The following is a 12,468-nucleotide window of genomic DNA, read 5'->3' as shown; positions in this document are numbered from 1 at the left end:
GTCTTTGGCCATTCTTTCCCTTGAATGCCTGCTCCATGCTTAGTAACTTTTCTGCCACACATACTCCTCATTTCTTAGTCCTGACGGTTCAAGCTGGCAGTATTTTCTCTGACTTCTCTCATTCCCTTGTGTCTCTCCCTGTTCCTTCTGCCGTGTATTCCAGCACTCACTCACTCCCATGGGCTTTTAGAGGCTGTTCCCTCTTCTTCAGAGTCACTAATCATCATCTTTCTTCATTCAGCAGGGAGCTGAGAGCTGGTGGACCATTGACCAAGAGACTGTCTCTGGGATGCAATTTTGTGCCAAGGTGATAAGCACTTCCTGGCATGTATATAGACCCTACTTCTTCCCTCTGTCTTGTCCTTGGCCATAGAGCCTTTGAAAAGCCCCTTTCTAGATGGGGCTGTTGGAGCCCCACCTAGAACCACACAATGACCATGTATACCCTCCTTGGACTCTGAAAATCCAGTTTCCACAGAGAACAAGTAGGCAACAAGTTTACTATCTCTCAACTCTTCACAATTTTCTGAGAATTCCCTGGCACATAGACTCTGTAAGTGCATCACTTTGGCAAGATTTCTGCTCTAAAATGAGATTTGGGCCAAGCATACTGGTATACCAAGCTTGTAGCTTCAGCACTTGGGAGACTGAAGTAGGAGGAACACAAGTTTAAGGTCAGCCTAACCTACACAGCAATTTCAAAGACTGTGGTCCTTTAGACCCACAGTTCTTTGACCTACATGCCAGGGTATTGGAAGGCATCACAGCATGACAGAATCATGTGGTATAACCAGACAGGAAATCAGGTAGATAGATAAAAAGGAGAGGAGACTGAGGTCCCAGTATTCTCTTCCATGGCACACTCTATGTGATGATTAGTTTTAACTGCCAACTTGGCACAATCTAGTTAGAACCACATATAAAAATAGTCTTAATGAGGAACAAGATCAGGTTGGCCTGTGGGTATGTCTGTGGGGTACTGTCTTGATTGCTAGTTGGTGTAAGAACACTCAGTCCATTGTGGGCAGCACCATTCCCTAGGCCAGACCTTCAACTGTGTAAAAGTGAAGCAAGCAAACAATCAAAGATCTGTGAGTTTATTTTCTTTCTGCTCTTTACTCTGAAGGTGATGCTTTAAGGTCCAGCCTTGACTTTCTTATAGTGACACATTATAATCTAGAACTATAAGCCAAGTAAACCATTTTCTCCCCATAAGCTGCTTTTGTTAAGACATTTCATCACAGCAAAACAAATGAAACTAGAGCAAACCCCAATGACAAGACAACCACCCACAAGCTCCTGATTCTTAAAGTTCCTACCCATCCCAACAGTACAAACCTAGGGACTAACCTTGAATATACTGACCTTTGGAGGAAAATTCCATATTGTATCTTTAGCACTGAGTTCTAAAGAAAGAAAACAAAATATGAAGGCCAATGGGGAGGGCCAGGAGGACAATAGGGACAGGTACAAAGACTAAAATAAAAACCCAAAAGTAATATTGCTTATCTAATATATGTATGCAGTGACTAGATGTCAAAAAGCATTGATATTCAGAAAACCATTTAGAGACTCAAATCATGCGTATCAGAATGATTACCATCATCATCCTGGAAATTCTTATCTATTTATCAGAGACACGTCACAAATATGGTACAGGAGTCATTCATAAATGTGCTGTGTGTCTGGATTTCTGCTGTGGAATGAAATGTGCAAGGAGTCCATATAAACTTTATATCTACACCATCACTATTAGATTTGGTTCAAGCCACAGCTTCTGCTTAGCTAACAGCTCAGCAGACAAAGGATATGCAAGAAGATTCATGTTCTCTAAGGTTCTGTGGTTCTTGCTCAGCCTAGCTCATGTTCCCTGCCCTGTGATCACTGGATCCTACTGGGTCACACGCATTCTCGGGCACCTGAGGATCCATCAATCTAGGTAGCCACATTTGCTATGGATTCATGCTGGGAGCATGAGAATACACTTGTTGGCAGTTAGAGCTTGCATCTTATTGACACATCTGAGAAATTAATCAACCTTCCACAAGAGCATAAAACTCCTACAAGTAAAACCCATTGAGCCATTGCATCTAATGACAACGCTTTCCTGCAAGAAAGCCCAAGGGGAGGTGGTGGGGGAGATGCCTAAGGAGAACTCAAAGAACTACAGGCAACTAAGGAATGCTGAGAGCAGGAGAAATAGTCTTCCCCAGGGAAGAGCACACGAATTGGTTGTCCAATACCAAATGGTCAGCCTCCGCTTCCAAACAAATGTACAAGTAACATTACACAGACCACAAAGGTTATATTTAGGAATATAGATGCACATGAGGGGTGGCTAGACAGAGGAAAGGGAGAGATGATATAATTATATTATAATCTCAGAAACAAAATAAAAATAAGAGGAAGCTTCTGATTGGATGGTAGATAAATTTTAGACCATAGGGAAGGTGTCCTTTCTGCCTTCTCGGCTTTAGCAAGTAGAAACTGTTTGTACAATTGGAGGACCATCTATCCTGAAGTAACAAATGTGTTGGTAGGGCTTTGATGAAGTTTAGAATACAGACAATCATTGAACTGAGCCTGGGAAGCCCAATGGGAAAGTTAGAGGAAGACTGAAGGAGCTGACGGTGATTGCAACACCATAAGAAGAACAACAGTATCAACAAACCAGATCCCTCAGAACTCCCAGGGACCAAGCCACTTACCAAAAAGCATACATGGGCTGGTCCATGGCCCCTGCTACCTATGTCTGTCCTCAGTGAGAGGCAATGGGCTTGGTCCTCTAGAGACATGATACCCTAGAGAAGAGAGATGCTAGAGAGAAGGGTGAGAGTAAGTGGGTGGATGGGGGAAGCAACCTCTTAGAGATGATGGGAAGGGAATATAGGATGAGGGCCTGGAAGGGGGGCAACATTTGAAATGTAAATAAATAAAAATAAATTTTAAAAATGGACCACCATTTAAAAAAACAAAAAACAATAAAGAATCTGGATGTGACTCACAGTTGCTGGTGTCCATAAAGGAATTGTCAGTGTTTTTGTTTATACCCTTGCCTGCTTCATGTGCAAGTTTCTGTTTTGTTCTTCACCAAGCAGGCAAAATAGTCCCTGGGGATGGGGAGGATGCCAGCTGGATTCAGAAAACAATACACAGGTGTGTGGTGCATGTGCGCATGCCTGTGTGTGTGTGTGTGTGTGTGTGTGTGTGTGTGTGTGAGAGAGAGAGAGAGAGAGAGAGAGAGAGAGAGAGAGAGAGAGAGAGAGAGAGAGAGAGACCCAGCACACCATGATTTGGCAAGGAGAAGGTGATTGACTCCAGACGGGGTGATAAAGATCAATTGCTATGGCTCGGAGTTATGACACCAACAAAGTTACAATGACATTAGCACAAAGAGAGAGACACAAATCCATTACAAAGATACAATCAAATATTCAAAAAAGCCTGGCATGCTCATTACTTATTCATGCTAATACAAGTACATTAAGAAATCTAAACAGTGTTAACGCTCAATCACTCACAAAGCAAATGAGGTTTTGCATTTATCAGACCCCAGTCATCGGGGCCCAGGATAGCTGTACAAAGGGGGTAATGTGACATAACTTGAGATATTTATATCAGGCTACATGGACTGAGAGATACACTAGGATTTATTAAACTGAGTAATGCCATCCCAGTCAATGAGCAATAAAAGAAATAACCGTGCAGAAGTCATTTCCCCAGACAATAAGATTTACCTCTGCAATCTCTTAAAGATGTTGTATCTGTTTGCGAAGGGTCGCTGGCAGCGTTTGCAACCTTTAATAAACTATGTACAGATTAATTTTTTTCCAACAAAGGATGAGGCACCCCAACGCAGGTTTCCTTTGAGAGCCATTGAAAGACTCTCTGGCTACTCTGCTCCTGGTGACTCTAAATTCAGCCAAGTACGTTCCATTCTCTCATTCTGTCTGTGAGTGAGTGGCACAGCCACAATAGGCATTACAGAGACACGCATTCGGAATAGAAGAGGGTTATTGCCCAGGAGTCGGCTAATACACGAGGTTGGGAGGAGCCTGGGGGATATTTAATATGATGCATAATTTTTAGAGAGCGGAGCACAGCACACACACACAGTGACATTCTGGCAAAGGGATCGGGCCCCAGAATGAGAGACTTCTAACGATCTTGTCTCCCCTCAACCTTCTAGAAGATGTCTGCTCCCTTGTATATTTGAGAAATCATTTCTCGGTAGCCTGGGCTGCTCTGGAAAGCCCAGCAACCCTCTTATCTTAGCAAAATCTCATCTCAGGTCCTGGGAATGTGAGCCACCAAGTCTGTCTTTGCTCCCTGGCTTCTGAGATGATTCTTTCCGACTGTATCACATCGTGGCCCTTTCCTTCCAAGTTCTTGTGTTGCTGTCACTTGTAGTTCTTTTTCTAAATTAATTTTTGGTTATCATACACAATAATAGGTTTCAGACTGACATTTTCACAGAAGGATGTGTCCTTGTGTGTGTGTTCATGTGTTTTAAAATTTTAGATTTCACATGAGCTAAAACATATATTTTTCCTTTCTCTCAAGCTTTCTTCTCTTCTCCCTCCTCCTTTCCCCCTTAGACTCCTTTCTCCTCTCCACACAATCCACTTCTATACCCATGCCATATAATATATTTAATCTAGGTTATGTAAATGAGATGTTAGTCTAGGTATACTTTATATATATATATATATATCATCTCACTCTATCATTCAGTCAGGCCTTGAACTCATAGCAATCCTCCTGACTCAGCACACACACACACACACACACACACACACACACACACACACACACACACACATACACACACCAGACACTAGGATTACAGGTGTGAGTCTCCAAGAATGGATCCTTGCTTCTGGACTTCCAAGGTGGTCCCTTATCCACTCATTGTTCTGAAAATGACATCACTGTGTTCTTGATGGCTAAATAAAACTCCACTGTGTGTGGAAACATTTTCTTTAAAGATCTATTTGGTGTGTATGTGATGGGGGACGGGGCAGAGAGTCAGAGACAAAGACAGACAGACGGACAGACAGACAGACAGACAGACAGACACAGAGTTTATTCACGCCAAGAAGGTACTGGTTTCCTGAAACTGTAATTTCAAGCAGTTGTGAGGCCCTGTGTGGGTACTGGAAACTGAACCTGGGTCCTCTGCAAAAGCTGTAAGCATTCTTTTAACTCCTGAGGCACTTCTCCAACCACTGTAGACATTTTCTTTATCCACTCATTTGCTGATGGACATCTCAGCTGTTTCCATGTCTTGGCTATTGCATCACGTCTACTCTCACATTAGACTCTTCACATCGTATAAATGATGCCATTCATGGCCCAGCCTCCAGAGTGATGCCAGAACACCTTGTGATTTTCAACACTACAGTGTCCCTAACCTTTACTTCTTGGTAGTCTCAGAGCTTTGCAGATGAATCCTAATCATGGCATTGCCATTGAGTTGACATTAGTTCCTCTGGGTTCTTCTTCGCCTGCTACAGGTCATCTGCAAAGTATCCCCTGCTTTTCTACCTACCCTCCCTGGAAATGCCTTTATATCATTTGGATATCAACAACCCCTGTCTTTCCTGCTTTCAGAGTGAGCCTTCTGTAACTTCCCTTGGAACTTTGCACTACCTTCTTAAATAGCATAAATGACCTGCAGATTGACGACTGGGCATTTTTCTGGACCCATGCTTACCTTCCTGCTCTCAGTAACATGTTCTTGTTCAGTGAAGGAATGGTGTCAGCTTTGTAACCACATTCTAAGACACACCATCCCAAGTTGCCATGAGTTCTCAGCCTCTGTGCTTGCCTGTGTACTCAACATCTGGGTAGCCATCCTTTCCCTCCACCAGGGCTCAGCTCAAATGCATCTCTTAGGGAAACAGCTCAAATTCATCATCTGTCTTCCTATTTTCCTCTAGCCTCATGTGCTCTCCATCTGGTTTCTCCCTAGAATATACTTTGGGGGTGACTCCCTACTTAGTTAGCAGTGCTTCTAATGGCCTGGCATTGTGCCTCCTGGTTTGTTGTAGTCCAGGCCTGGCCTGGCTCCCAGCCTGCAGCAACTTCTGCCCTACTTATCACCCAGATGTCTCCTATCTCTGTTTCCTCCTCAGACTGCAACAGCCAAGATCAAGTTCTAACAAGGTTTTGCCTGGTATTTGGCCAAAGAGAGAACTCTTTCCCCATAAGCTTAGGTTTTTGGGAAAATTATATATTAGGATACTATAATCAATGCAGGCCTTCTCCAGTGTCAATTCACTCTCACACTAACTACTTCAAGAGACTCAAGAAAAAGATACCCAGGTGATGTCCCCTGAGATTCAGATAATACCTAGAAAAGCCTAAGAATTCACCTAAAGGACATCAAACTTGGCATGTGCTTGTCAAAAGGTCATATGCTGAAGTAAGCATTAAGAGATAGAGGCAAGAATTATGGATCTATCATGTTGGCTGGGTGCCCTAAACTCTAGATTGAACATCTTCACCTGAATATGTCCTCTAGTTGAAAACTCAGCATTGAACTTAAAGATATTATGTGAGCTGTGACCTTGTTTCTTTTATGTGTGGTATCACTCTAGTTCCTAGACTTAAGTGGACATATAAAAGGGAAAGAAGTGAGAAGGGTAGAAGGGAAAGAAGAAAAGGGAAAAATCTGGAGTGGTGGTTGATAGTCAGTGTGGTAGTTTAAATGAGAGCAGCCCCACACAGGTTCATATATTTGAATCCTTGGTCCTTAGTTGGTAGAATTGTTTGGAAAGAATCAGGAGGCGTGGACTTGTTGGAGGAGGTGATTCCCTGAGGGTAGACTTTGAGGTTTCAAAAGTCCACATTCTTTCCAGTTAGTTCTCTCTCTCTTTCTCTTTGATTCATACTTGTGGCTCAAATGTAAGATCTCAGCTACTGCTCAGGTACCATGCCTGCCTGCCTGCTATCAAGCTTCATGTCATGATGTTCATGGACTCTCTTTCTCTTAATTGTAAGCTCCAGTTAAATGATTCTCTTATAGGGTGTCTTGGTTCATGGTGGCTCTTCATAGCAATAAGAGAGTAACTAAGACAGTCTTCCTCTCTTGTTTACTCTCATCTTGATAGAGTATATCTTCTGTAGTTTCCAAATTGTAAAATAGGAATAAGTTGGGAACTTGTATGTCTGAAAAGATCTTTATTCTATTATCACAGTTGGCTGATAGTTTGGCTGGGTAGAAAAATTCAGGAAAAATTATTTTCTTGTCACTATCAAAGACATTTTTTCATGTTTAATTGCCTTCTACTTTCCAATATTGATAGTGGGACGACTAAAGTACTGTCTGTCTGCCTCACAACATATATGTGTATTTCAAGATCTCATTTCTGTCTCCATTACAAATAGATTCACAGCAGTGGACCTACTCTCATCCTTTGAGCTGGGCTTTCAAGTCCTATCCTACAGTGCTCAAGGGTATTGCTTCTTTGGAGATCTCCTCCTCTCTACTTTCTGTCAACTCTCCCTAGATCCCCTCTTATCCCAATCTTGGTTTTTCTGTATCAATTCCTTCATTTTCTTTTATCCTTTTTTCTCCCATTTCCTGTTTTGTCTTTTCACTATCTTCCAAGCAACCTACCATATGTATCCTCCAACTGAGAAACTGTCAATAACAACTTCTTAAGCAGCCTTGGCTAGTAGCTAGTTCATGATCTAATGCAGACACTTGTTACTTTATACTTCTTCAAAACGTTTACTATTCATTCACCTTCTTGTTACCTTCCCAAATTACAGTGGTCTAATTTACCCTCCTTTATTTCTTCCCTTCCTTCCTTTCCTTCCCACCCTCTTTCCTTCTCCCCATCTCCATTCTTTCCCCTGTCTTCCCTTCCTTCCTTATTTTTCTTTCTTCATCTTTCTTCTTTCCTCCCTGCATTCTTTCTTCCTTTCCCTCTCTTTCCCTTCCTCTTCTCTCTCTCTCTCTCTCTCTCTCTCTCTCTCTCTCTCTCTCTCTCTCTCATCCTTTCTTCTTCATTTCCTTGATATTTTGAAGACATTAGTAATTCATCCATTATTTCCCCTACCTCTTGTTTATTGTTATTTTATAGTACTTGACTTGGACAACAGGTACTTGTGAATGCTAGGTAAATGCTCTGTTCTGCAGCTGAGCCTCCCTCTGTCACTAAATATTCTCTTGCCTTTCTTTTCAGTAGGGCTTCAGAGAGATCCCCATGCCCTATCGTACACAAAAGGCTGTCTATAACAATACACTGTAGATTACCAGTGTAGTGCCTGCAGTTTGCCTCTGGGATGGCCCCAAATATTTTCCCTAAGGAAGTTCTTTTGTTTTCACTTTTATGTAGTTAAACCTGGGAAATCTGTCTAAAGAGGATGAAATAGGTCAAGAGAGCACATTCAGTCATAGAAATCTAGTTATTTCCCTTTAAGGGTGCTGGAGGCATTATCTTGTCCTCCATTCAGAAAAGAGAGGGTGGACTTCTGAAAGTCCATTTACCTCTTCTCTGGGAACCTTTATTTCACCAGATGATGAGTGAGCCCTTTATAGTTCTTGGAGTGTCTGACTGCCTTTTGTTATATCTAATCAGAAATTTCAAGCCCACTACTCTAAGTAAAATGCCTCTCAAGTCCTCACACAGAAGGCCTCCCCATTCCTAAACCACTATGGGATCCTGTTTCTTGGGGCAAAATCCCATGTACCCCCCTCCTCTGAGTGTTCTTCTAAGCCTGTTATTCAAGGCCACATTCCTACAGGGTGATACTCTGTAGGGCATCCAAGCAGCTCCCACACATTCAGACAAGGCTCAGCTCAATGCCATTTGTGAGCAGTGACTGTCCAAAGCATTGCATCAGATAAAACTTTGATAAATGGCTTCTTAGTGTGCTGGTAACATACCTACTCCCATCCACTCAGAGCCATCTGCTGCCTTCGGCTTTGCTTTGTTTAATCAACAACACACTCAACAGTGCTTGCTTTCTATCGTGCCTGTGAGAGGTGACACAGTCAGATCCCTTCTAAAGGGGTCTGCAATCATCACGCCTGTGAGATGACCTGGATAGGCCCCTGCAGTAAGGTACCATGACTTAGAAAAGAGCAAAAATTCCCACACACACTCAGAAGCCCAGTGACCAGCTAGCTACACAAAATCATCTTCGTCTATATTGGGGGGGGGGGCGTTAAATAGGATAGGAATAAAGGTGGTGCCTGACATGGCCCATGGAGTCTACCCAGACCTGTCCCTTAGATGGTGCCTTAAGATAGCTTTCACTATGGAAAAGCACCAGAGAAAGCCAGCTTCAGGAAGTAAAGGTTTGGCCTCATAGTTTCATAAATTCTGTCCTGGTCACTTGGCTCTGTTGGTTTTGGGTCTGCGGTGAAGCAGAGCATCATGGTAGAAGGGTGCAAGAAATTAGAACTACTTACGTCTTTGAGGGAGGGAAGAGACACACACACACATTTACAGAGAGAGAGGGGGGGAGAGAGAGAGAGAGAGAGAGAGAGAGAGAGCCAATTCGTCCACTCCTGTCAACCAGGTCCTATCTACTACCTAAGTTTTCTGTCACCCACCCAGTAGTACCAGAAGCAGGGGCCAGGCTTCAACACATGAATCATAGGTCTCATGCCATATCCAAACTCTGACAGTTGGGTATGTCCTATACCCACACTGAGGAGGTGAGGGCCACCCTCCACACAGTGTGTCTGTGAGATCTTTCTTTTACCCACATCAGACTCTCCAGTACGCTGTGACTGGGAATCATCCAGATCTAGGCATGTGTCAGCCTCATGGGAAGGAGGGCAATTTGTGACAATTCACAAGTGTGTTATGCCTTCTCTTGCCATGTGACAAAGGGCATGTATAGGAAGGATTTATTTTGGCTCATTCATCATCTTGAGGATGGCAGGGACTGGCTTAGTCCAGGGCAATAGGAGCTGGCAGCAAGACCTTGTATCGTGGCTCCTCTCATTTCAGAGGATCAAGAAGTAAAGAGCTAGGGGGCTGAGCTAGCAACACTCCAGTCTCACTCCACATCACTTCCTCCTGGCAGTCCTCACTTCCTAAAGGGACTACAGCTTCTCAAGGCATTAAAGCCTGCTGTGGCGGCTTGAATACGCTTGACCCAGGGAGTGGCACTATTTGGAGGTGTGGCCTTGTTGGAGTAGGTGTGTCACTGTGGAGGTGGGTTTTGAGAGCTTCCTGCTAGCTGTCTGAGGATGCCAGTCTTCTCCTGTTTGCCTTAGGAACAAGATGTAGAACTCTCAGATTCTCCAGCACCATGCCTGCCTGGGCGCTGCCATGCTTCCGGCCATGATGATAATGGACTGAACCCGTGAACCTGTAAGCCAGCCCCAATTAAATGTTATCCCTTATAAGAGTTGCCTTGGTCATGGTGTCTCTTCTCAACAATGGAAATCCTAACTAAGACACGTGCTGTAGATCACAAGCCTATGGGGGACACTTCACAATTAAAACTCAACAAAGGAGCCACATCTGGAAAGCCAGAAAGCTCTCACCAAAGGTAAGGAGAACACTCAGCCCTGCTCAGGCTGCTTCACTGTTTTGGTCAGCTCCAAGCACACCCCATGTCACTCTGCTAATAACTGTTCCCAATTCCAATCCTTATCACTTTCCACAGGAATGACACAAAAGTTTGCTATTTCCCAGGTGGGGGTGGGGCAGGGGTTGTGTGCACTGTGATGGGGGCAGGAAGAGATGAGCTACGTAGAACCATTCAACCTTCCCTCCCTTCCTAGCCCCAAAATAACCACAAAGAGTCTCCCCAACTTGGGTCTAAATATGATTAGGTTTCAAGATTGGCAAAATTAGTTGCTTCCATTGTAAACTGGGGAGAGAGTGGCTCAGGCCACGGAGACAGGAAAGAATTCTTCAAACCCACCTTCACTGTTTTGCCGTGTTGCCTCCGAGGTGTTACTGAGCTGCCTGTGAGTGGGGCTTTGCATCTCAAGGGATGTTAGCTCATGGGGAACTTAGGAAATGTTGACTCCACTTGTACTGAGCTGAAGGCAGTGTGGTGGTTTCTGGCTATGGTGGCAAGCAGATGGACCGTGTACATCAAGAATATGCAGGGCACAGTCCAGCACAGCACTGAGGGAATAATGCCTGTGATCACTCTTACTTTGGCTAATGAGTTTTGTCATGAGAAGCCACTGGAATTAAAGTATGTTCGAGTATTTTATAAGTGGAAAGCTCTCCACAGACATTTGCTGATATTATTTCTACTATGTGTCACAGTCTAAGGGACGGCCAATGAGTTGTCCTCAGGCTCTGTTGGTGTTCCAGCTGCCACCAGATCTTGCTACATTTCCTATCCAAGGCCACACTGTGACCTTGGAAGTCATACCCTGAGCAGGTGTCAGAGGACCTGTCTCCTCCCAAGCCCAGTGGTGCTATTTTGCTTCATGTATAGTGTGTGTGTGTGTGTGTGTGTGTGTTAGTGTATGTGTGTGTGTGCATGCATGTGTGTGCATGTGCATGTGTGTCTGTGTCTGTGTGTCTGTGTGTATGTGTGTGTGTTTGTGTGTCTGTGTGTCTGTGTCTATCTGTATCACTGTATATGTCTCTGTGTGTCTCTCTCTGTGAGTACATGTATCTGTGTGTGTATGTCTGTGGGTCTGTGTGTGTCTTTGCCAATGTGTTTGTGTCTCTCTGTATGTGTGCCTGTGTGTGTGTTTGTGTGTGCATGTGTCTGTGTATATATGTGCCTACATGTGTGTGTTTGTCTGTATATTTGTGTGTGTATGTCTGTATGTCTCTGTGCATGTGCTTGTGTCTATGTGTGTGTCTCTGTCTATCTCTGTGTTTGTCTATGTTTGTTTATCTGTGTGTATCTCTGTGTCTGTGTGTGTATGTGTCTTGTCTCTGTGTCTCTCTGTGTCCCTGTGTGAGTACATCTGCTTGTGCCTGCATTTATGTCTGTGTGTGTCTCTGTGTGAGTGTCTGTGTGCCAGGTGTCTGTTTGTTTCTTTCTGTGTGTCTGTATCTGTTTGTACCTCTGTGTGTGTGTGTCTGTATCTGTTTGTGTGCCTCTGTGTATTCATGCCTCTGTGTGTATGTCTGTATCACTCTGTGTGTGCACCTTTGTGTATGTGTGCACTCACCCCTCAGTATGAAGTACATTGGTGCCAACAGTCCTACAAAAAATAAAAATCCACAAGTGCTCCAGCCTTTTCCATGGTTATTTGTATAAATCTATAAACCTGTACATATCTGCCCATGTGCATTATCTGGTTTTAGCTTCTTTGATTTTTTTTTTAAGTCCTATGGATGGAACACAGGGCCTCGAGCATACAAGGCATTCTAAATCTGGGCTATACTTCCAACACTCTACTGATGAACTCTAGGCAAGTGCTCTACCACTGAGTCACACCCCAGAGCCTCACTGGGGGATTCTAGGTACACACTCTAGCACTGAGCTATGCCCCAGCCCTTCTTATATATTTTAGTA

The sequence above is a fragment of the Mus musculus genome, chromosome 7 (assembly GCF_000001635.26).
Source record: "Mus musculus strain C57BL/6J chromosome 7, GRCm38.p6 C57BL/6J".
Classification (NCBI taxonomy): domain Eukaryota; kingdom Metazoa; phylum Chordata; class Mammalia; order Rodentia; family Muridae; genus Mus; species Mus musculus.
Note: the sequence above shows the minus strand (reverse complement) of the source record.